Source organism: Mesoplodon mirus, assembly GCF_964341445.2.
Source record: "Mesoplodon mirus genome assembly, chromosome: 14".
In the NCBI taxonomy this organism is placed as follows: domain Eukaryota; kingdom Metazoa; phylum Chordata; class Mammalia; order Artiodactyla; family Ziphiidae; genus Mesoplodon; species Mesoplodon mirus.
In genome coordinates, this window is record NC_138990.1 from 64807752 (window position 1) to 64833164 (window position 25413).

A 25413-nucleotide genomic window follows, 5' to 3' on the forward strand; every position below is an offset into this window, starting at 1 on the left:
GATAATGTACAATATTCGTCTTTCTCCATCTTTCTCTGTCTGACTTATTTCACCAAGTGTAATGCCCTCCAGGTCAAGAGGAGATGGATACTCAGACATCAGTGGAATAGCTAAGGGAAGAAGAGGGAAAGATGGGAGGCTGTGGACAGGTGAAAATACTAAGGGCAATTTTAATATCTAGGAAAGTTTTTCTTAACTATCTTTGGGGGAAGTTATGGTGTATCTTGAAAATAAAAAGCATAGGCTCCCTCTCAAGGAAAATACATAACTAACAAATGCAAAATTTTGCATCTATTTCAGGAGACCCACAGCTATCCAAATCTTTAGTGACCGAGGGGGTGACTAGGAGGTCAGAAAATTACAGTATAAAGAGGATAGAGAGTTATAGAGGTTAATGGCATTGAGCCTTAAAGGATAGTTCCTTTCAATACTCCTTTATGACACCTTAGCTGATGCCAAAATTAGAGGGTTGCAAGCAGAAGGCACATGGGTCACTTGGAATTGGTTATTGGGCCAAGATGGGGCAAAAGGGAATGAAACTTCCTCTTTCTCTTTATTTTAGGATGGCAACTATAACTCATGCTATTAAATAATAAAAGAGCTACTCAAGTTGTCAGCATTGTTCTCTTGGGACCACATGCTCTTTGAGGATGAATCTGGGGGGAATGGATAAGAGCGTTGCTGTCATGGACTCATGCAAGGGGGATGGTAAATGCTGAGTCTGGGGCCAGGGTGGTTTTTCTGACAGCTCTTCTGACAAGTTCATATCTCACAATTCTCACCACAAAGCAGAGACTGAAATCTGCAGCTTTTATGCAATCACAATGAAAGAATCTTTTATTGTTGTTAACTCTGCAGGGTTGGGAATGTTGAAAATGAAACACAGAGATAGGCAGTTGCCGGATTACAGTATCAGTTGGATTAACATCTTTGGCACCACTCTAGCTAGTTAGAACATTGTTTGGGAAGGATTGGAACCTAGACAACTGACAGGGGGACCTCCAAGAGGATCTTGGGCATTTGGAAAATCTGGATCTCCACAGTGCTCTAGGACGCACCCCATTACCCCTTTCCTATGGGAGAAAAATCGCAATTTCCACTCACTGTCAGTGGCAGAGACCACTGGTTATCCCTGAATATCCCTTTTCCCTTTCCTCTAGATAAATAGAACTCCTGATTATTTTGCAGTGCCCATGGCTGTCCAGAATAAAGATTCCATTTTCCAGTTCCCTTGTAGTTCAGTGGGACTGGGTGACTAAATCCTGGCAAATGGGATGTGAGCAACTAGTGCAGCTTTCAGGAGGGAATTTTCTCTTCTTCTCCTTTCTAGTTAGTAGAATTCAGACATATTGGCTTGGACCACATCAATCTATTGGACCATCAGGAGCCTATTGGACATGATGGAGCATCATGATATCCATGATAGCAACCATGGAATGCCATACTAACCCTGTGCTACCTACCTGGACTTATACACGAGACAAGTATACTTCTGTCTTGCTTCAGACATTGTTATTTGAAGTTTTGTTACTCTCATCTGCCTAGTTCTCTCTCACCCTTCACTGCTGTTCACCCAGTGAGCTGGGAGGATCTAATAATTTTATATAGCAATCTGCTTTCTGAATTTTGGTCCTTGTTCCTGGGAATCTGGCTTCTGCTGGTTTAGAGGTCTTGGTAACCAAATGTAAACTTCTTTCATTGGGACAGGAATGGGTCCACTGAATCGGAAGTTGAGACAGGCCATGTTAGGCTCCTCATACCATTTGGGAAGGGGGAAAAGTGGTGATGGAGTTGACTGGAGTGATTCATCTTGATTATCAAGAAGTCAGGTGCCTGCTACATAAAGAAAATGTGTGCAATCTAAGGAAACCATTATTGTGCCACTCCACGTGGTCAAATTCAATGTGTATTTGCTCTATCCCTCTATGGGAAAGACCGTCAAGGGCCAAGGTCCCTTAGAAGAGTCACTTCTCCTGTCATTACAGAACCTCAGCTGGTTCTATCAGAAGTTCTGGTCAAAGATCAGAGAAACGTGAAGCAGATATTAGAGGTGGTGGTGAGTCATAAACACCGGCTATAGTTTTATGGCCAGCTGGGGAGGTGAAGCTATAGTCTCTACTTGGATCTTCTTGCTTACTGTATTATATGTATATATGAAGATTTTCTTTTATTTTCTCTCTTCCTCAGGTTATTTGGGATTGTTTATCATTTAATCTGTAAGTGTAGACAAAGAGATATATCATTATGGAATTTTCCAGGAGTGCTGGACCTAGAGAAATGTGTGTGCATGTGTATGTATTTGTGTCCTGGGCAGCCACCAAGCTGTGGACCAAGGTAGCAATTTATTTTTACCTGCCTATCGTGTTTTCTGGACCCCCTTTCCATCCCTTCTTCTGCTAACAGTTGCTGTATCCCCGACACTGTTCCAGTCTGGGCCTCCAAATAGTATCCCACATCCTGGTTCCAGGAATAAGTTGGGCCAATTGCATTCTCTCTATTGGAACTTCTAAACCTGAGCCAAGGTACAGGAGGATGGAAGGCTGCCAGTGCAGAACCACCCCATGGTAATACCCTTGAGTGAAGGTCTGCAAGTTCTATGCTTGGGATTTCCAACACTTCTTTGGTTTGTGTCTTGCCTAGGCCTAAGAGTTCAATTCTTTCTGCAGTTTTGTAAGTGATCTCAGGCTCCTTCCAACTTTTTATTTACATTAACCAGAGTAATATTCTGTTGCTTGCAACCAAAGAACTTTAACACAGGATCCATAAATTCCAAAGTAAACATGGGCTTCACACCTGTCCTGTGAAGTTCAGTTGTACCCACTTCACAGAAAAGACACATGACTGTCTAAGGCAATCCAGAAAGTTGGAGAAGCCAGCACTAGAATCAGATTATTTGACCGTTGAGTATTCTTTGGACTTGTCTATATTATCCTCAATCTGCTTCCTATAATAAAAATACAAACAGTTAATCTTTTTCTTCAAAGTACAGTGAGTGTAAACATGATGGTACAGGTTATGAAACAAGGGAAAATGTGAAGCATTTTCATCCATATTGGGCTTAGAAGCCAACAAGCAAAAAATTTTTTAAAAAGAAAAAAGAAAACAAAATCTTTAAGTGTTGATTAAAGACAGAACAAATTGTCCCCAAAGTTTACAACATTAAACAAGACAAATCCTGAAGATTAAGTTGACAAGCATATACAGCAGTGTAATTTTTTCTTAATTAAACTGATAAAGATCCCCAGTTCCACATAAATCGATGAAAAACAACAAACCTACAGTGCTTAAAGGAAGGAAATTAAGAGTTGCTGAAAGGAGAATGTAAGAAAAAAACGTAATGAAATAATCCATGCTTTGCTGACCTCCTTTCCTTGGGGCAGGTGATTGGTTGGGGGGTGGGGAAGGGAAGCCAGGAGGAAGAGAGATAGCCGGTTCTACAGGTTAATTTCTAGGGTTGTCCCTAGTGGAAGGTACATCAAGCAGGAACAGTGAATACCTTCTTCCACCTTGAGAATAAAAGGAACACAAAATTAAAATAAAGATTAAAAGAAGCATTGATTCTTGATTCTTGGGAGACCCTCTTGATGGATTCTCTTCATGGCCCTGTTGATACATTGCACAAGATAGATGTGCTCCTGTAATTTTGCATAAAGTTAACTTTTACTAATTCAAACCATTAAAAAAAATTTATTTCATTATATGTAAGAAATAGCTTAATTTCTAGTAGATGGATGCAAAGTACGCATGCCTCTTGTTCTCACAGAGTCACTGGCAATCAGTAATGGCCCTGTTTCCCAGTGAGTTCGTTATGACATCAGAATCCTTCTCAGCACAGATTCTAGGGAGCCATACCAGCCAGTCAGAGTGGGCGCATGAGGTAAAGTCTGTTTGCCATCTCTGGACTCGTTATGAGGGTAGATTTTAGAGGCAGGTGGATGAGGATGTACAGCATCCTTGCCTGCTGTGTAGCCTTGGGCAAATAATTGAACTGCTCGGAGCCCCACTGGTAAGAACTGAGGCATATGTTGTCTTAAAGTTTAAAGAAATATATGTGCAGCTGGGTCATATTTTGAGCTATTAATTTATGTCTTTTTCTGCCTAGATTTCTCCATCTACCTCCCTGTCTACTACCCACTGAAGCACAGTGCAGTGTCCAAGAGGAGCTGGGTGGTGGGAAAGGAAGGAGAAGTAGCCTTCAGAGACATACCAGCTTTTGTTTTTAAAAATGCAGGCGTTTCAGAGAATATAGAAGTTCCAGAGGAAGTAGAAGGGAGAAGAGGAATTGTGGAAGAAACAAAGTTGTTAGAAAAAGTAATAGGAAGGGATGCTTTCCTCAGACTAAAAGGAGATTCTCCAGATTTTTTGAGAGGTTCTGCATGTCTTTGGGCAGTGGGGACCCAGGTCCTACTTGCTGGCAGGACCCCAGAAAATAGTGGCCACAGGTGCATGAGACTTGTTGGGGTTTTGTGTCTCAGTAGAAGGGTTCGGGCCTCAGCTGGTATGTGTCAAAGGAGCCACTGGATCTGAAAGACTGTGCCAGCTGGGACAGTGGATATTCTCGAGGGAGCCTGTGTGCATAGGTGACTCAGGCTAGAGGGCCCTTGTACCATGTGCCATGGTACCTTGGTACCTAGTACCATGGCCTCTTGGATTGGCAAAGCCCAAAAGATGACTGAGGTGAAGTTTCCTGTCATCCTGGTAGGATAAGAGCTCAAAATAAAAATTAGCTTATAGAAAATAAAAAGGTGCAATATTTCTTGCACCCTTGAATCTGAACTGAGATTCGTACCTACTACTTCTGCATAGCGCCTAGAACAGTGCCAGGCCCACAGTGAACACCTTAAACCACAGTTATTGTTACTAAGAAAGGTATTAAATAAATCCTTTTGGAAAAGTGAAGAATGCATTTACACTGTGCATATCCATCCCAGTAAACTCACATTTTTTTCTTCATGTGGATTATTCTCTACTTCCCTATGCCCCCAGTCCAGACCCATCCACTCCCTCCCCTGCTCTATTCCATGCCCCAGGAGGCTGACCTTTATGGGCTGCCTGATGCAGGCTCTCTTGCTGGCAGGCTTCTAGTTGGGTCTGAGCAGACTGAGGCAACAGCAGGAGCTGGGAAGGTGGGAAAGTTGGAGCTTTCTTACCAGCTCCCTCCCTGCTAGGTACCAAGGGTCTGGACGTGGCTGCATCCCTGGGTGATCACAGCTCCTGCCTGTGGCCCCTCTTTCACCAGGCTACAATCACACTCCTTTCCCCTTTGCCCCTTTAGGCCTCAGGGTGGGAATGGCTTCCTCCTGTTGTTAATTTCTGGCAGCTGCACACCTCTTGTTTCTCTAGCCCTTCCCATTCCTCTGAGGGCAGTTCTTTCTCTATCTTCATTTGAAGCATGTGAGTAGAATTGTGAGTAGAATTGTTTCCTGCTAGGACCTTGACTGATAACATAAGCAAGATTATTCTTTGGGTTGTTTTCCCAGTGGTGGGAATGGTTATGGTGATCTGGTCACTTTGTCCAGCTCAGATTCTAGGAGGGCCCACAGCTCCTATCAGTCAGCGTGAAGGCAGATCGGGACTACAGGTCAGTCAGTTGGCACCATGGGGTAGTACTAGCTGAGTTAAAGATTAGGAAGATGTGGTCAGGGCCTTAAAAGGTGTTGGCATAACTCTGACCTGAGTTCAAGTTTCATTTCTACTTAGGATTTACTTGCACTTGGGTAATTTAAGTACCCTCTTTTAAGTATTCATCTCTTCATCTGTAATGTATGCTCGATATGAGCATTCACCTCCTAGGGTTGAGGGGAAAGCAAATGAGAGGATGGAAGTGCTTAGCACACACGTATTGGCTCTGAGTATGTGAATGTGGTCAGAAGTGTTGCTCTTTGGCATCAGCAATTAGTTTCTGTAAAGTCAAGCCATTGTTTTAGCTGTGCAGGGTTCTGCTCAGTTCCAATAACTAGCTCCTCTGGCAAAGTCTTTACTGTGCATGAATAGGAATCTAGGTAGTGATTGTTAACCCTGGCTGACCATTGGAATCATCTGGGGAGCTATAAAAAATACTTATGCCTGGGGCCCACCTCTAAAGAGTCTAGTTTAATTCACTTGGAGTGGGATCTGGGCATCTAGATTTTTCAAAGCTTCCCAAATGATTCCAACTTCAACCAGAATGAAGAACCACTGGTCAGGACATTGCACTGTCTTTCTAAGTTTGGTAGTGAAGGTCTTAGGTGTGGGCATCTAGGGACCCATCAATGAGGAGAGACCAACATTGAGTACCAGCCATGGAGCAGGTATTTTACCTACTTTGTCCTTTAATCCCCTCAACAATCTCATGGCCTTTCCATTCCCACAGTGAAGATGAGGAAACAGACTCAGACGTTAACATTCCCAAGGGCACACTCCTGGGTAAATGGCAGAGCTGGGATTAGAACCCATGTCTTTCTGACCCCATGGCCACATACTTCCAGGACCTTTGGATGTTTCTTATACATTCCTTTAGAGTTAATTCATTCTTTGTAGGCAGGTCAGGTATCTCAGGATTTGTCATTATTTTTTAATTTTTTGGTAAACCAGATGGCCAGAAAAAAAATTAATTACACACTCAAGATTCTCCTGTGACGGGCTCAAAATTTTAAAATGGTCCAACTTCATTTAAAATAAACCACCGTGTCTTTCTTCTTTTCATCTGGGATTTTATCAAAGGCCTCCCCTTTGATCATATGGCACTTATGCACTGTGTAGTGTGGATGTTTGAAAGTAAGTTTCTCACATTGAAAAACATGTTGTGAGACTTGCTCCTTCATTCTGATGTAGCCAGGGACTTCCAAACGGACTCAGGAAGGTTTTTTTTTTTTTTGGTATGTGGGCCTCTCACTGCTATGGCCTCTCCCGCCACGGAGCACAGGCTCCAGACGCGCAGGCTCAGCAGCCATGGCTCATGGGCCCAGCTGCTCCGTGGCATGTGGGATCTTCCCGGACCGGGGCACGAACCCGTGTCCCCTGCATCGGCAGGCAGATTCCCAACCACTGCACCACCAGGGAAGCCCTCGGGAAGGTTTTGATTTGAGAACCTGCAGCCTCATCTCATGCTTTGTGTATATGTGTGTATGTGTGGCTGTGTACACATGTGCACGTGTGCATTTACATGCACTGGTGTCCATTGTGGCGGGAAGTGGGGAGGGTGTGCTTGGTGCTTGAGATAATGAGTAGCCGGAAGGCAGAAATGAGGCAGCCCCCCCAAACCCAAACATCCCATCATAGTACCAAGAACAACTCAGTTCACTGGAATATTCCATAAATGGAAGTCTGGATGACCAAATTTCTGAGGAAACTTAAAGATTATAAACTGGAACACATGGGTTAGAATTCTTGCTCTGATACAACTGCATGACCATAAACAACGTCTTTCATTGTCCATATTTCAGCTGTCTTACATGTACAGCAGTGATTTAAAAACAAAGAACAACTGCAAAACCTGGCCTCATAGGTCTGTAGGCAAATACAGCTAGCACAGTACCTGGCATGTAGTAGGAACTTGATATATGCTAAGCAGTCTTAAAAATCTTGATTGTTAGAAATCTTGAAGGCTTGTTTTAGTTGACTGAGAATATGGCAAGGTGTGGGAGCCAATGGTTCTGAGTCATAACCCTCTTTGCAGTTACTGGGGAGAGGCTTTCAGGGGAGGAGGAACTGGAATGGCCTGGGAGGATGAAAAGGATTCGGGTAAAGCCTGCTTTTGAACCTTAGCTCCACCCTTCACATATGCATCACTGGCATGTTCTTCAGCCTTCCTGTGCCTCAGTTTCTTGAGGTAAAACAGGGTAGAGTGAGCTCTCTAGCCCATGCACAGGGCTTTTGTGAAGGTCCGATGAGATGCTGCTCATACTGGTAAACTGTAAAGTGCCATAGATATGTGAATAGTCATGCATGTAAGATGCATGTAAGTGGAGATGGGAAGAGCTGAGCTGGGGAGGAACTGAGCCAGCACAAAGGGATCTCTTCTCAGCGGAATTCCTTTAACCCACTGGCCCGTGCTGTTCACTGGCCATCCAGGGCCGTTTCCTTCATTTCTGGCTTTGTTCAGGTCCCTGTCTTATAATCCCCCCTCCCCCCAACTCACCCACACAGTGGACTCTAAACTATTAGAGGGCAGTGACTACCTTCTATTATTAAATAATATTTACCCCTGATTAGGGTCCTAAAATATCTGTCTGCATTTCCAGTCCGCTTCTGTCCCCTTCATGGGAGGAGTAGGTGTTGTTTTAGGGGTTTATTAACTCCAGATTAGACCGAACCCTCAGCATGTGCTAAGGGAACAACTGTTGCCTTGCTGGGGGCTTGCCTGAAACCTGTCAGGCTCCTCTTTGGGCTTCAGGACAGGCAAGCCAGTTGGGGAAGATGGGGAGAAGGAAGCACTTCATGACCTGCAGAGCATTAGTTAGTTCATTATCCTTTCCTGCTTGGTGGGAATTTCCAAGCACAGAGGCAAGCTGAGCTGGTGGTCTCTGCACTGGCACTCCTGCCTCTGGACTACTTGATTCGAATTGGTTTCTGGGTCGTAGCTAGAATAACTCCCCTCCCGTTTCCTCCTGCCCCGCTCCGTCCTTGGACTTAGCAGTCCCCACCACAGTCTCTGGTACTCAGCAGTGAGTGAATAAGTGAATGAATGAATGAATATATACCTACCTTCTTTGCTGGGGGGCTTTCGGGGGCTGGATTCCCATGAATAACTGCCCTCGTGTGCAGGGCTCTTCATCATCACTGGCATCTAGATTCTCAGCAGGAGCTCAGTCCCCAGAAAGAGCTTCCTCCTTTGGAATTCCTTGTTACCTGCTCCTCTCTGCTCCGGTAAACAGCCCCTGTCCCCCACTGCCACAGTTGGTCAGCCTGTCAAGCCCTGCCATGTTGAAGCCCTCGGTCTCAAACTGGCCATCCAGTGGGCCTTTGCTAGGACACGGAGGCTGTTTTCATTTAAAATGGCAATTTGGGACCAAAGTAGGAAGTGGAACCAAGCCTGGCAGTCAAGCTGGGATTCTGAGCAGTATGGGTAGGAAATCTCAGCTCTAGGCAAAACGCTGTCTCAGGCATTAATTAGCTTGTGTAACCTTGGGTGAATTGCTGATCATCTCTGGGCCTCAGCTTCCCCTTCAGCAAGTTTAGGGGAATGAAGTAAATGATTTCTAACATCTCTCCCGGTATTCATTCTCTACACTGCTCTCTGGCTATACCTCTGAGACAGAAGTGGCCTCGCTGGCTGCTAACCACCAGCTGCTCTGTCTGAAGCCCAGGAGCCTACGGTGGGGAAAAATGCCCACAGTGCCCTGGTAGGAAGCCATTTCCAGCCTGAGTACAATCTCTGTCCATGACTGAGGTCGTGGATACCTCGAATCGCTACGCCATTCTCACCTCTCAGAATTAGCCCCCTCTTTTAGGGTTAAATGTTCTTGAAAAGGGATCATTTCAGGGACAGGGGCTGAGCTGGGAGGGTGACTGGGTTTATGGAACAGAGTTGGACTTGGAGGAGAGCTAGGGCTTCTCTCACCCGTGCAGAACCTCAGTTCCTTCATCTATCCGTATCTTTCCTACAACACAGGTGGGCCAGTGGAGACCAAAATCCAGGCTTCATGTATCTTTTTTTCTCCCTAGATACTCTGGCAAAGACCAGGTTACAACCCAAGCATCCTTTTGAATTGACATAGCATTTGGCAACACATCTTTTATAAATGACGGCATTGACATTATATCTCTGTTTGAGTAATTTACTCCCCACAGTAATTTTGACTTTGTTCTATACAGAGGGTTATTTTAATCATCCTTTCAGTTGTTATTGATGAGGGCTCTTGGAAAAATGATTAGAAGATTAGTTTAAAATTATCCCCAGCGAATTTAAAACAAAAACAGGGATGTGAATACAGACTAAAACAAATCAAGGGCTGTCATAGATGTATTAGAAGTCTATTGTTTGATAACTTGCGGACATAATGTCAGCGCTATGGCGGGGCTTGGATCCACCCTGTCTTAGTGGACTTGTGCTTGTTGATCTTCCTTCTCTCCCCGTCCTGCCCTTTAGTGGTGCTCCTCTTTGTGTCTGCGCCTCTGCTCTTCCCTTTTTGTGCCAGGCTTGGCCCTTCCAGATCTCTCCAGTTCAAAGAATCCTTTTCTTTCCCACCTGTCCCTGGAAGCTTTCATTGGAATCAACATTGTTACCTTCAAGGGACAGGTCGGTATTATCTGTAAAAGTGCCAATTATTTTAGGAAGGATTTCTATTAGTTTCCCAAGATACTAATAGTTATTCTGAGAAAGCAAGTCGGGGTGGGGTGTGAACAGTTTCTTTGGGGAATGTTGCGTTAAAGGTAAAAAGGTTTGTTTGTTTGTTTGTTTTTTGCAAGACTTATCAGAGCCTTTAAGTAGACTATTGAGCTTTGTGAATCCCCCAATAGAAAGCCATAGTGTGCAGCTTTCTCCAGAATCCCTTGGTTTACCTCTAGTAATGGGGGTGTGTAGTGTAAGGGTACATGGGAGAATAAGGAAAATATGAACCTCTCTAAAAATCAGGGCAGTCACACTGCTGGGCCTTATGGAGATGGTGATGTGTTCAAGGGCTGGGAGGCTCCAATGAGGATCCAAGTTGCTCACATCCAGAGCTTGTGGTCTCTGGTGTCTTCTCATACATAGGACCCACATATTTGCTGGAGTATGCTTCTCACTGCTATAATGACCCATTCTCTATGTATTTCCAATTCAAATTCGTGAGAAAGTTCCTTCTATCTGAACCAGCTAATGACTACTGTCCCTGGTTGGGCAGAGTCTTGTGCCAGGCCCTGCCGTAGGCCACTAAAAAGAATGTGAATGTGCTGCCCCGTGGGCTCTAATGCAGTCAGTGGTCGCCTCTGTGCTGAGTCAGCTTTAGCACCACTTCCCCGGAGCAGAGGCTGTGGGCAGCTGGAGAGGCAATCTCGTGAGTGATATATCTAAGACAGTTCACCTCTTGAGCACTGTGCATATACCTCCCGCCCCTGCCCTTTCCTCTATATTCATTTGCAAAGCCACCACACCTCATGTGATCTATCAAGTCTACAGCTGCGAAGCCCTCTCATCCACACGTGGAAGGCTGCACACGTCATGGCAAATAGTGCATGGAAGGTCTCAGTTGTTCTGGAGCCTCATGTGACCATTGAGTGCACAGTCTGTTGATAATTTGCTAAAAGCAAAGGATCTCAGCCTGGGGAGAGTCTGTGCATTTTGGTCTCCATGTTGAAACGCACCTCTTGTCTCCAACCCAGTGAGGGTATTGACTGCTGCGAAGCGTATGGATTAGTGGATATCTGGATGGTTCTTGCAAATGTACAGCCAAGTGGCATGGTCAAACACACCTTTTTCCGCCAAAGCAAGAAATCGCTCTCTAGGTTTGAAGGAAAGAAAAATGAGTTATCTTGTAGATTCTCTGGTAGATGAGTACTTCACTTTGCAGCGTACTGTCAGGAGTTCAGCTAAGTCAAATGCATCTCTGCTTCTTTATTTCCGTGTGGTCTCAGCTGACTCTCTTAGGAAAGCATGCTGCCAGAGAAAACCCAGCTGCCCGTGGTGGTTCTCTTTTTAAAAACATAGTCAACCAACCCAGCATTTAAAGATTTGTAACAGCAAATTTTCTGTTAGTCATGGTTTTAGAAAGGTTGGAGAATGTGGTCATATATGTGGGTTTGAATTTATGGAGGAACTTCAAGCTCTGTTCTAGGTGAAACCATCTTATGTGTCATAAACTGCCTATTCCTGGTTTCTTAGCATGATGGTATGTTCAGTGGGGCAGGTGGGTGAATTAGCATCAGGTGCCAGCAAACAGGTGGGACCAGGAAAGCTGACCAAGGCAGCGGTAGTCAGCACTGCAGGCCAGGGGATCCAAGGCATTCTAACCATTGCTTATCCAGTCTGGCTGCTGTCGGTGTCCAAATAGTCTGATTTACAGGCTCAGGGGTGGTATCAGTACTGCTGGGCAGCAGTGATTCTGGCTGATTCTCTGGGTTAAGTATGTGCCTGTTAGAGGCCATATGACAGAGTTGAAGGTGAACACATTTGAGAAACAAACAGACCTGTGGTTGAATTTTGATTTTGCCACTTACTAGATGTTTGACCTTAGGCTTATTTTGGCTTAAATTTCTGTGAGGCTCAACATTCTTGTCTATGAGTCAGCATAATAATACCTACTTCCCAGAGTTTTTTGTGTATATTACAAGAGATGATGTATGCAAAGGTTTGGAAGAATACCTGATACCTTCTTAGCTCTCAGTAAATGCTCTCTCTCTTTTTGAATCAGAGGATAAGGGGATCTTCCTCTTTTACTTAACAAAACCAGCAGACTTACCCTGGCACACACATCTCCCCACAGTGCTGCCTCAGTTCTTGTTCTCTTTTATTAAGTGGGAAAAAAACCCCTCAGTTTTCTGAAGGTGATGGAGAGGAATTTGAATCAAAAAGCTCAAATCCTACCTGGTGCGTTTCACCCTTCCTTTTGGGTTCTTACAATTGTTATTGCTGGTACCACCCTGCCACCCTCAGGAGTATATCCTCCTCCCCATCCTCTGACTTTAAATTACTTAAAAGCATGGATATACTCATAACTCAGCTCTGAAGTTTGACTTACATATGACCTAAGCGGACAGTCTATGGGAAGGCATCTTTCCCCAATAGAATAAAAATCCGGTCTCTTGCTTCTTTTAGTACAGCTGAAGCAGCTGACCTTTTCAAGCACTCCTAAGTATTAGGGAACAACGAGTAGGAATAGTTTACATACTTCACGCATGATTCTGCCCCAAGTCGTTTGTACTCAAGGCTCTCAGGCCCTGTCCTGTGGTCTTTCCTGACACCCTACGCTCTAGGGGTGTGTGTGTTGGAGGGGGGGTCGTGGGTACAGGGAGCTGGGGGATAGGAAGGGAGGGAAGATGGGCACAGCTTTGCAGGCATGAGCTCCTCATCCTCAGATCCTTGTTCCTCTTCACTAGGAGGTGACGACTGATGCCTTCCTCCAACGTAGACTGCAGCCACTTCACCACTTTGTAGTTCCCCTGAGGGTTCAGGCTTCCAGTTTAAGAGCCAGTCTGTCACACCCCCAACTAGTTAAAGCCAAGAATGACTTAGCCTGTAGGTGACTCCCAGCCCTTTCGCACAGGGAGGGCTCTTTCTTTGTAAGATCTGACCACATAATGGTCATAGCATCCACGTAATGACAGTACCCACACACAGCAACTGATCTCTCCCATGAGCTCTCAAGCAGCTGAGAAACGATGATAGAGAGGAAACCCAGAGTGGAGTCCAGTTAGAGGAGAGCCTGGCAGGGGTTACGGCAGAAGGTCTAGGGCTTCCGTGTGGGAAAGCTGAGGTCGAAAGCCCACCCCCAAGTCATTTGTACTCAAGGCTCTCAGGCCACCCCCGAGAGTGCAGGTGGGGATGTTTGCAGCCCGCTGCTCATATAGGTGTGCAGAGACTAAAAATTGTCATTCCCGAGTTAGAGGCCAGCTGTGGAGGAGCCAGACCATGCCTGGCCACCCCCCTGATGTTTGGGGAGGGGCTTGTATAGGATCGACAGTTCTGGCTCTTGTGGGCACAAGCCTTGGCAGGACTGGCCTTGAACCTGCAGGAGCAGAGCTTGTTAAGGGCAGCTGGGGGAGGTGTGCCGGGGTAATGACCGGGAACTCTCTCTTGGTCTTGCCTTCAGCTCTGTGTGTCTCCTTGTCTCTCACCCTGGTTTTAGCCTTTTCTTTCTTTTCCCAGCTCTTCCTTAGATGCATAAGAATCCCCTGGGTGCCTGTTAAAATTGCAGTTTCCTGGGACTCATCCCCAGTGATTCCGATTCAGTAGTTCTGGGTGGACTGGGGCCCCATAACCTGAAAATTTAACAGCCACACAGGCTTATTCTGAAACAGGGGTCTATAGACCCCACTTGACAAGTGTTATGTTCGATGACTACAGAAGACCTAGAACTGGAGTTTATTTACCCTTATCTGAAGTGGTATGTTCTGAATGTCCACATACCATTGATAACTGTTGACTAAGCTTGAACTTGCTGTTGACTTTCTGACTACATCCTGGTTAGTAGCCAGGAGATAAAACTAATGTAATGAAAAGCTATAATTTTAATTCACCAGAAGCATACATGTATAGGCAAATACTTCACAGCTCTGTGCTTATTTGTGTGCACCCACAGAGTTCATTTATCTTGACTCTGAGTGGCAGGATTGCCATTCAGGAATTTCTATAAATTGATAGTAGCTGCTGCTGCTCCTGACTCTGGACTGAATGAACAAACAAATGCTAATGTTCCTCTGTGTCATTATTGCTGCAATGTGATGTTTTCCCCCCAAACCCTAAAAGCCTTTGCAATGTTTTTATCTAATGAGGATGTGAATCACAAATGTTTCCAAAGTAATAAGGTAATGTCTATGCAGGGCCTCAGAGTTTAACCATTTCTTCTCTCATGTGTGGAGCAGAAGAAACGTTTGAGGAGGCTCACTCTCCGAGTGTGTGGTGGGCAGCATCTAGTCTCCTTCCTGGGGACACTTGCTGAGGATGGTTCTAGAAGGTCAGTGTTCTTCCAGTGGAGGGCCATGTTGCTGCTGCAGCCAGAGACTTCTGGCTAGTCGTGCTGATCCTAGGTTAGCCTCAGGCTGTAGTTCCTGTATTACTATTATTTTTGAGAGTTCTACTGTCAGGTTTGGAGATAATTTGTTACGTGGTTGGAGGAGGCCAGTGCCATGTACTTATTCAGTGGGAGTCCTGATTTCTGGGATCTTGTTTCTATCTGTCACTAGCCAGCTGAGTGACTCCGGATAAGACACCGACTCTCTTAGTCGTTGGTTTTCTCATCTGTGAACCGGGGATGGTACTTGTGTTGTCTTCAAAGTCTTTGCGAGGGTCAGAGGGAACTGGGTAGGGGACTTCTGTGGGAAACATACACCTATCCAAGTCCAAACAGCACTATAATTTTAGGCCTGATCTTTATACAAAGCCATGGTGGGAAAATGCATCACAGTCTTTATATCGATGCCCACCTTTCAGAAGACCAGTTCAAAATCAACACTATTTTTTAAAAGTTTTAAAAAGAAAAGCCAGTAGCATATGGGATCTTCTCTCTTTTTCTTGACAATGATTTATCTTTTGTTTTTCAAAATTATGTGATGACCAGCAATCTTTCATCTGGGGAACTCAGTGTATGCACGACCCCGTTTACCTGTGCGACAGGTAGTCAATCACATCTAAAGCACGTTGCAGAATCATAGCTCCTGGGAGACCAGTGGCTCCAGGACCACTGGTGGATGACAGAAGTTAGGAGTTTGCTGTGGCACTGCCAGAGTTGTCGTTGGTCGTCTGAGATGTGCAGTAGCAGGCGATACTTGCCGCAGGAACCATGAAGCCATGAATCAGCTTGGCGAGAGGCGGTTCCGCACACGGCCTTGAGACAGCTTACGAATGTCTGTGATTCAGCATTTACTAAGAGTCGCCATTTTTCTCTTCTACAAACAAGTTTCACATCGGCGACTCAACCAAATTCAAGATTTGTTAGCACACTGAATGTGAAATCGTCTAGGAAAGTTTAAAATGGGAGACACATATAAGCTATTATTTTGCTATTTCTAAAAGTTCTACATCTCTGAATTCATTCTTTTTCAAAACAATTTGTTTATTGAGATAACGACATGCATTCTGTAAGCAGCACACATCTTAAGTTACATGCAAACTCGTTAATTCTTAAAATTGTAAATTCTTAAAGAAGTCTTCAGTGCCTTACGTGCTTGACCAAGAAGGTCAGAAGGGGCTTCCCTGGTGGTGCAGTGGTTGAGAGTCTGCCTGCCGATGCAGGGGACGCAGTTTCGTGCCCCGGTCCGGGAGGATCCCACATGCCGTGGAGTGGCTAGGCCCGTGAGCCATGGCCCCTGAGCCTGTGCATCCGGAGCCTGTGCTCCGCAATGGGAGAGGCCACAACAGTGAGAGGCCCGCGTACCGCAAAAAAAAAAATAAAATAAAAAAAGGTCAGAAGGTTGTTGCAGTGGGTTATGTGTTAAGATTGGATTCATCTAGGCACTAAAGCTGATCTAATAATATTACTGGAATGGGAACTGGCTCCTTGCACACATCTCACCAGTTAGGAGTGTGTATATGGGTTTCAGTGCATTTACGTATGCATGTGTAATATGAGCACATGGATAGAAGAACAGAGTATGAGTTATATAGGAGTGTGTGTGTAGGGGGAGGTGTGTGTGTGTCTAATAAGGCTCTTCTGGCTACAAGGAGCAGAGCCCCAGGGAAGAGGAAAAGGGCTAAGGCCACAGGAACCTGGACCTCACCTGGAATGGAAAACACCCCAGGGTCGAGGTACCGGGGTCCTCACCATGACGGGCTGCGTGGTTTCTCCTCCTCTGTGTGACATCTTCACCGCCCTCTGTGTGACTGCTCTACCTCATCCTTGTCACTAGGTCCTCTAGTTCTTACTCGTTTCTTCTTCCTCATAACTATGTGGTTTGCACATGGCTTCAGCATGCCCTGGCTGCACTCTACCTTAAGGCATTTTTTTTTTTTTTTTTTTTTTTTGCGGTACGCGGCCTTTCACTGCTGTGGCCTCTCCTGTTGCAGAGCACAGGCTCCGGACACGCAGGCTCAGCAGCCATGGCTCACGGGCCCAGCCGCTCCGCGGCATGTGGGATCTTCCAGGACCGGGGCACGAACCCGTGTCCCCTGCATCGGCAGGCAGACTCTCAACCACTGCGCCACCAGGGAAGCCCCTACCTTAAGGCATTTTTAAAGTTTTGGCTCCTGCTAATGACGGAGCAGTCTTTTCCATGTTTCTTAGCTTAAATTTCAGAGATACAAGGTGTTCTGTATAGGCTGCTGACCAGCCTGCTGTTTGTCTTTGGTTCAAGAGTTCACCTCTGGCCCCATAAGCTATGGCCAGGGGACAGGTGGGGAAGGCACTTGTGGGACAAAACATGGCTCCCTAGGCCTTTCCCTTGAGCAGAGACTATATAGGTTGGGCAGTATTACTTAGAATGCCTCGGAATTGACAGCTTTAATATAGTGAAACAGGAGACTGTGGAGAAGTGGACACCTTGGTGGTTCCAGTGGATATTGGGACTCTAACAAGAGAAGGGAAGAACAGAGAGAAGAGAGCACACTCCCCTGAAGGGGATTAAATTTCTCCCACCCATCCTGTAGCGGCCGGATTTGTTCTATGATGAAAAGTCATGAACCAAGATAGGCAGCTAAATAGGTCACCATGGGGGCATGACTCTTAGATTTGCCAGAAGGTGCTAGCTACAGCAGAGAGGAGCCCATGTCATGAAGGATGTGTCGGGCCAGGCAGACATCACGTCTGCAGAGAAGCCCTGATTCACAAAGCAGCACACTTCTGCCTGTTTCAGAGGCGGGTGAGGGCAATGGCTTTTCCAGGCCGATGTATCCCAGGAATTCCCATGTGTCTTTGCAGCAGCATCCTCAATGTTAGAAATATGTATATTGTTGTATTTTCCACTGATTGTCTTAGTGTACTTTTGTGGAACGAAGGTTTGTCCGGTATTTTAGATGTACCCAGCGGGAAAAGGAAAGAGAGTAAGCTGGAGAGAGGGTATTCCCCTGGCATCATTCCAAGACACTGAGTGCCTGGAATGCCTAGCATGTTCACCTGCCCCAAGGTTAACGTGGAGGGAGCGCTGCCAGGAAGGCGTCCAGATTTGACATTGAGGAAGTTAACTGCAGGCTGTAGCAAGTGACAGATACTCTGGATGTCTGTGCAGCCTCAGGCAGAGAGGTACCTCAGGAGTCTTTGGTCTCTGGCATCTGTTTTGTGTGCCAGGAAGAGGAAACCCCTCCCATCCTGTCATAGAGTTCTGGGGACGGGGGCTGTACTAAGCAGTCTGATCTTCAGTTCACAAAACTTCCAGCTCCTTGTTTCCAGGCATAGGGCTCGGGTGCCCTCTTCTTCCATCTCAGCTTGCCTGAAACCAGTGCCCATTCTTGCTCAGAAGAAATGGCCTGATTATCGCCTTGGTCTCCAAGTCTGTGCTAGAAGCTGCTCTGGATATCTCACGGCTGTGTCCCTGGTGGCATGTTTTAGGAGGATGACCCACCTCGAAGTCCTTCAGTGGCCCAGAGCCCTGGAAGATTCTCTCTGTAGGAGCATCGAGGGTGTCAGGGGACGGGGTGAAAGAAGTGGTTAATAACATGACCTGTGGTCAGAGACATTTCCCACCTGTGTATGTGAGTGCTTTCAGATCCACGAAGCCATGTGGGGTGCCGCGGTCACATGAGATGCCCATCCCTTTCCTGAGCTCAAAGTCCGCAGCGGGCTAGACTCTCACAAGCAACTAGACCACGGTCCAAGTGATTGCTCCAGAGCCAGTTCATCATCTTGCAGATCTGGCCAAACCTTTGTTCTTCTCTGCAGACCCCAGGGAGCTCAGTGGGGAAGCCTTCTCATGGCAACCCTCCACCTGGACCTCCGCTCAGGGAGAGGAGGGTGGGCTACTTTGCAGGCACTTTCCTTAGCAATCACAGGATGGTTTTTAGACTTTATTAAGTATGAGCTGACGAGGCTGGCTTAGTGAGGAGGCCCTGTGATTTTAAACTATGGGCCGAGGAGAATTTGGAGACAGGGCAAAGACTCTGAAGGGAGCAAGGACTCTTTCAACCTGAGACCTGCCGTGAGCAATAAGCAATGATGAGCGATAGTCCTCAATTTTGAAAACATGTTGTGTAATCCTTACCAATATCTTGTCTACATCCCCCCTTTTCCTGCTTTGTACCACACTTGTTCCCTTTTTCACAGACCATGTTGCCCACGCAACCCTCACCTGTGTCTGTAAAAAAAAAAAAATTATTTATTTATTTATTTTTGGCTGTGTTGGGTATTCGTTGCCGCGTGCGGGCTTTTCTCTAGTTGCAGCGAGCAGGGGCTACTCTTCGTTGCGGTGTGTGGGCTTCTCATTGCAGTGGCTTCTCTTCTTGCGGAGCACAGGCTCTAGGCACATGGGCTTCAGTAGTTGTGGCTCACGGGCTTAGTTGCTCCACGGCATGTGGGATCTTCCCGGACCAGGGCTCGAACCCGTGTCCCCTGCACTGGCAGCTGGATTCTTAACCACTGCACCGCCAGGAAAACCCTCACCTGTGTCTTATAGCTGCACTGGTTCGGTACCAAATTCAGCATAAAGTATCTTGCAACTGGGTCACTTCGTCAATATGTATAACTGGCTATTTATTCACAATCACTTTTGAATGAGTTGAGTGGTTGGCTCATCCAGGCCACTCCAGAGTCACCCAATGAGTGTTCTTAAGATCCTGCTGTCCACATGTCCCTCCTTGTTTCAGAACCCACCATGACCTACCCATGACTGTGCCTTGAAGTCCACTCTCCTCCAATCTCTCAGTGTCTCCTCCGATCTACCCACCCCATGCCTCTCCAGTCCCCTTTCCCCTTCTCCCCAAATGGCTCTATCCTTTTTGGTCATGCCATCCCCACATCTGTTCGTGGTAGGGGCTCACCCCTCTGCCTGCATCAGGCCGCCTAGTTAAGTCTCATCCAGCCTGCAAAGTCTGCCTCAGTTCTTACCTTTTTGTGAAGCCCCCTAACTGTCTTCTTTCTCCTATACCGTTTCTTCTTGCCCTGAGTTTTTAAAGAGCCAGATGCTTGAGGAGAAAGTTACTACTGTTTTTAAGTTCCCAAAGCTTTGAGTATGAAGGGAAGTATGTGAATGACTTAAAGAGTCTTTATGAGTCATAGAGTAGGAGAGAATGCATGGGATGACTGAGTAGTTTTTGGACATAAGAATCCTTTCTGGGCTGCTGGTGAGGCGTTTTGGGGAGGGGGTTGGGAGAGGAGAGCAAAAGAGTTTAGAGCTACTGTTGGGCCCTGTTCCATCTCTGGGTTTGGAGGGTAGATGTAGATGCTCCTGGATGGGTTTGGGGTCCGAGGCCACGTGGCCACACACCTCGCTTCCTGAGGGAAACTTTGTGCGGAGGAAGCTCAGCATGTGCTTTGCCGGACATGGCAGCTTCCGAAGCATAGAAATGGCCTCACAGTAATTTTAGGCAGAAAGAGAGCCTCGTTAGATGTCCTCCTTCCCTTTACAGACAGGCCTCATTTGGCTCCCGGGAGGCATGGAGAAGCTCTGAAAAGTCTCCTAGGTAACCGGTAGTTTAAAACCTATGGGCTTGACAGGGATTCACCCTGGTTTAGGTCAGGGAGCCCAAAGCAGAGGCTGTTGGGTGGACATTTCGAGTCTGAGAATGAATGGAGAGAGGAGTGGCCAAGCCTGAGAGGGTTAGTGGAGCCAGAGAAGACCATAGTGCAGGCCAAGCTGGGTGGGGGGATCCGAGGCTTTCCAGGAGCCATCCCGAGCTTTGCTTGTGCTGAGGGGACCGGTGGCAAGTTATTTCTGAGGAAGGGGAACCTGGACACTCAGTGGTTAATCATGATGAAGGAAATGAATCAGGTGTGGCGCTAGCGGATTCCAGGTGTGATGGGCAGCAGAGGACACGTTTGAGTTGATGCAGGAGGAGATGGAGATGGTCACGTGGGAGGAAGGGTTCTAGGCGGGGGGACAGCGTGCGCAGGCTCCGGGAGCAGAGAGCAGGTTGGGTTTGGGGGACTGAAAGGAGGTCAGAGCACTGGCTCTGGCGCTGCAGGAAGACGGTGGTATGGGACAAAGTCTGGAAGGTGACGCAAGCCTTGTGGCTCTGGAACTGAGTTTGGACTTATGTCTTCAGTACAGTGGAAGCTGTCAAAGGGATTGAACAAAGGAGTGACACCATCTGATTGGCTTTTGAAAGATTATTATGGCTGTTCTATGGAGTCCAGATTGGGAGGGGTCAGGGGTCCAGAATGGCAGCCCAGGGATGAGATCCTCCCACCCACACAGGAAAGCCCAGCATATTCAATCTCATTCTCCACCTGGTTCCTTTGCCCTGAGCATCCTTTCTGTCCTGGGGTTTGACATGGGACTGAAGTGCCCTAAAAGCCTCTCAATTCAATGCAATATATATCATTGACTATCTGCATGTGCTCACCCTTAAGCAAGGCACTCTAGGGGATTCAAGAGACAGGACCTGATTTCTGTCCCCCAGGAGCTTTAAAATTACACAAAGAGGAAAGACATTTGTTTATTGATCAAATAGACAACCATCCTCTACCATCCAGGCACAGGACTTAGGGGAAGACTAAGATATGATCTTTGCCCTTTCTTCTGGGGAGACAGAAGTTTAAAGAAAAGTTTGCACAATTTTATGTAATAGTGGTACATGCTGAATGTTAAGGAAGGGAGGGAGGGAGGGAGGGAGGGAGGGAGGGAGGTACTATGTCAGGAAAGCTTCTCACAGGAAGTGATATTTGTAGTGGATCTTAACCAGGAATCAGGAATAGGGATGGGCTGGTGGTGAAGGTGAGAAAGGACATTTTAGGCTTAAGACTAGTCTTATTCAAAAGTAGGCTTGCTGGACACCACACTCAATATGAGTCAACAGTGTGAAGTGGCTGCTGAGAAAGCAAGTGCCATTTAGGTTGTATTAATGAAAGCATAGTTCCTAGAATGAAGAAGGAGATGATTGTGTGGTGCTGTTCTGATTATAGAGCTGTTATGTATACATGAAGGATATACATGTAGAATTGGATGGATGTCTTAATCTGGGACCTCTGAGAACTAGATGCCAAAATGAGGTTAAACATGTAATAATTTTATTAAGGGAAATTCCTTGGGAGAATAATAGGGAGAGAGCCAGGGAAGGCTGGGAGAGCCATCAGACCACAATATAAGTCTTACCCCAGTTGCAGGAGAGAGGGGAGAAAGGTTGGGTCGAAGCATTCTAGACTGTCATGCAGGCTAAGGAAGGGTTAGCAAGGGCCTCAGGGAGTCCTCCAGCCGAAGTCAGCTGTCTGAACATCCTGTGTTTTTCCAGGATTTAATATTCCTAATGCACTTGATCATTGGCTGGGGGCAGCCTGGTGGGAGTGTGGTCTTAGTGCAAACATGGGAGTGGATTTCTGAAGCAGCAGCTGGGGCCCTTGACTGATCAAACTCCCTATAGCTGGGGGACTGGAAGATTCACATGGCTGCCTGTAGAGGATGCCTGGGGCAGTGAGAAAATTCAACACCCTACACGGGAAAGAAGAAGCCTGAAGAAGTCTCAGAGGCGACCCTTATTAGTCATTTTTTTAAAAGTTATTTATTTGACATTATTTATTCATATGGCTATATGCTGGGGATATCTATAGTAACAGACCCATCCCTCAAGGAGCTCATAGTCTTATGGGGCTAGACTAGAAATCTGGGGGCTGCAGCCCGATATGTACTGTGATGACGGTATGAACACAGAACGCTGGGAGCACAGCCTGGTGATGATGCTGGTGGTGACAGCGTCACTAGATTCCTGGAGGAGCTCGAGCTGGGTTGTAAGGACAAACTGCAAGTCTTTAGGTAGAGGTAGGGGAAAGGATTCCACTAATATTCAAAGACACATGGTATATGGGATGAGACAATTTTCATGTGAAAAACATAATGGGATTGTTTGTCCCCAGTGTGTGGAAACTGTGGGCAGACAAATTTGGAATCAAAATAAACAAGAACTTTCTGATGGATGGAGCTTTGCAAAGGTGGGGACGGGTGCATTTCCAGTGCTATTCAGATCTAGCTGGGCAAGCTGTTAGTAGGGGTGGAGTCAAGTCAGGGAAGGTTGGTTGTAATTCTCAAGGTGATTGTTAGAGTCCATCTTATCCTTGAGATTCTGTGATTCAAAGGACCCCTTCCTGCCCTACAATACCTGGAAGACAGCCACTGGGGTAACCCTCTTCACCCTCTCAGCCTCAGGCTGTGAACTGGTCTGCAATTGCCTCTTGGCCAGGGATGGGAACAGGGGGCCCTATTTCTTATAAGAACATACAACATAGGCCAGGAGTCCCAGGCAGTGACTTTCTCTGGCTGATCAGGGGAGAGATTTCCATCAGCACTCTTCTGATTGGCCTCTCCAAAGAAGGAAGCGAGGCCATGAATATGCACGATGCACTGTAATTACTGCAAAGGCTTCTCAAAAACTCTATCCTTCCTGGAGAAGCCCTCCCTAGAGGCTTGACAAGTATCTGAGAGAAAACAGGCTGCTAATTAGCAAAGAAGTTAGATTATATATATTCCTGACAATATCAATTTTTAATAGAATTGGATACTAGTTGTTTAAATCTGATAGCAGAACCTACAATCAAAAAGGTGTTCGTTTTCAGAAGAAAAGTCAGAGCAGTGACAGCTGCAGACTGTTCATAAGACATTACTTACTGGTAATTCTGAAAACTGAGTGTCATGGATAAAGCATTAGCCACATGCTAGCTGTGGGGTCCTGGGAAAATGTCAGTCTTCCTGGATCTAATTTTCCTTATCTGTAAAAGGGGGATTCAAAACCTATCTGTACCTGTTAGAGTTCTCTGCTGAAAACAACAGACACAGACTTTGGCTGATGGATGCAGAAAAGCAGTGTATTAGAGGATGTAGGGAGCTCCTAGAATCAATGGGGAAAGTGGCAGAAACCAGGAAGGGCTACGAAGCAGAGATGCCAGCCCAGGTCATAGCCAGGAGCACTCCGGTGAGGATGCGCATGTTGCAACTGCCTTTCGGTGCTCTTCACTCACTGCTGCCCCTGAATGACTGTTAACTGTCTCTTGTGTCTGTGAGTCACTCCTCACAGATTCAAAGGCCCAGGAAGGAACATGTGATCGCTGCATCTGGACCCTATGCTAGGCCCAATCCGGTGAAAGCAGGAAGAAAGAATGTCCGCTCTTTGGGCTTCTATGGTGTCTCCTAAAAGTCCCAGAGAAGGGAATTGCCCTCAACAGGAAGGTTTTTGGACACTGGGTGGTCAAATACAAGACCAAACAAATGGGCAGTGGCCACTATATTATCTCTCCATAATTTGTGAAGCTGATGACTGTATATTAAGCTATCTCATACACACTAAAGTGCACTGCAATTGCCGGGAGTTACTGAGGTTAGGATTATCATCCTTCCATATATGGTTTTTCCTCCCAGGTACAGCTTGTTATTTCTTGTGCCTCCATTTCTTTGCTCTAATTCACCTTTCCCAGGAAGTCCTCCCAGATTGGCCATCTCAGCTTCTAGCTCTCCCTGCACTTCTTCAGCGCTCTGGCCTTCCCCTGTTAGATTTGTAGCATTGTTGCATTTGAACTTTTGGAGGAATCAGCGAAGTGGTTTTCACACTGGGTTCCACGGAGCACTAGGGTTTATCTCAGGCAGCAGCTGTTGCGGGTGGGTAGAGGGGGAGACTGAAGGACAGTCTGCTGACCTCTTTGTAGCCAGTTGGGTTTCCCGGGAAGCCAACCCAGAGAGCTAGAGTTTAAAGTGGAGGATGTTTATTAAGGGACAGCCTTGGGATGGATCCCTGTGTCGGGCTGTGGGAAAGCAGGCGTGGGTAGAGGGAGACGTCGAGCTGTGATGCAGCCCAACAATAGTGCCAGTCAACTGCTCAGGAGTCTGGAGCTAGAATGGTCCTTCATAGTTGTCCTGAGTTGGGCCAAGATGTCTGGGCCATCATTAAATGTGGGCTGCCCGAGGAGGGGAGTGTGATCTTGGTTGAGGGACCTCTCTGCAGCTGAGGCCATCCCTGAAGCTGCAGCTGAAGGCTGTCTGTGATCCTCAGCCCCAGCAGCTGTGGCATCAAGTTCTTCCTTAAAAGGATTCTGGGTGGCACATGGCAGTGTCCACCACAGGCCACCTCCCTGCTTCCTCATCCAGCTTCACCAAGAGAGAAGCAGCTTTGCTTTGACCTGTTTTATAGTTAGGGTTTCTACACAAGAGCCCCTTTGAAAGATAGATTCTATTGCTAAAAAATCTTAGGCATCACTGTTTTTGTCCAGCCCTCTTATTTTTTAGGGGAAGAAATGGAGGCCCAGCTTCCCTGATTTCTAACATAGTATTCTTTCTATTATACCAGGGCTGGCATCTCTTTATCTTTGTTTCCTTTCTTTATATACAACACCTGTAAGGACAGACTGACTGAATGTGGCACTGTTGGTTTCCTAGTGATATTTATACTCTCTTTCTTTCTTCCTTTAGAACCTCGGTTTGGTTTGTGCTCAGTGGCATGTGCTCAGTTAAAGAACCTCATTTCCCAGTCTAGTTTGCAGCGAGTGGTATCCATGCAACAAAGTTCTGGCTCATGAGAAGTAAACTGAAGCCTTCTGGGAAAACTCTACTTCCTTAATATTGCTTATATTAAGTGCTTCCACCACTTCTCACTTGTACCCCTTTGACTTTCTCCTGCTGCTTGGAATACAGACATGATGGATGGAGATTCAGCAGCTATTCTGAGAGAATAAGGACAAAGTTCATATCCTAAGAATGGCAGAGTAGAAAGCTAGAAGTGCCTGAGTCTAGATA